Below are 1,024 nucleotides of genomic sequence, written 5' to 3' on the forward strand. Positions count from 1 at the left end.
TTCTTCATTCTTTGAGTCTGAAGAAGGGTCTCGACCTGAAACGTCACCCATTCCTTCCATCCTGAGATGCTGCCTGACCTGCTGAGTTACTCCAGCATTTTGTGAATAAATACCTTCGATTTGTACCAGCATCTGCAGTTATTTTCTTATACTCCTCCAGTCACCTCCTCACTGTAATGGAAGGCCAGAATGTCTTTTCTCTTCCCCTGCCGTCTTCTCCCGCGGTCAGGCTGTTGAAGTTGCCACGTTCCAGGCCGCGCCATACCCCTCTATTCCTTGTACTTCCATGTGCCTATCCAAAAGTCTCTTAAGTACCACCATCATATCTGCCTCCACCACTACTCCTGGCAATGCGTTCCAGGCCCCCCCATTCTCTATGTAAAAAACTTGACCCACAGATCTCCATTAAACTTCCCCGCCTCTCACTTCCTAGCCATGCCCTCTAAGGTTGGACTTTTCAAGGAGAGATGTGTGTCTCAGGCTCCAGACAGCATAGCTGCTGGAGAAAGTGGGGCTGGGGAAAGACTAATCGGTGAACAGGGAACTGCCCTCTAGCAGTGGCAGGCCAGCCTTGTAGTTTGCTTATCCAACACCAGACTGCCGAAAAGGCATTGTACTGGAGGCAAGGGTACGGTTAAAATGGGATTGATCACCCACACAGGCTGCCTGGCTTGCTAAGTGTTTCCAGGCGTTTCTGCTTTTATTACATATTTGCAACTACTGCATTTTTTTAATTAAAAAAAAAAAATACTAATGCATGGATGCGCTGACTGACTGAAGAGCGGGCTAACATCTCCTGTACCCAAAAATGGGAAGGGGAAAAGAAGTTGTGCTAAGATCATCTGACGATCTTCTGAGGAACACACACACACACACACACACACACACACAGAGTTTTCAGTTCAACGACTGGAACTCATCATTGAAATATATACTGAAGTTGTGGAGAAAAAAAGCACAGACCGGAAGAGTTGTCGACAAAACACATGGAAGAAAGATATGTAACACCGTGAAGTTAGGTGGA

The sequence above is a fragment of the Rhinoraja longicauda genome, chromosome 35 (genome assembly GCF_053455715.1).
Source record: "Rhinoraja longicauda isolate Sanriku21f chromosome 35, sRhiLon1.1, whole genome shotgun sequence".
Lineage (NCBI taxonomy): Eukaryota > Metazoa > Chordata > Chondrichthyes > Rajiformes > Arhynchobatidae > Rhinoraja > Rhinoraja longicauda.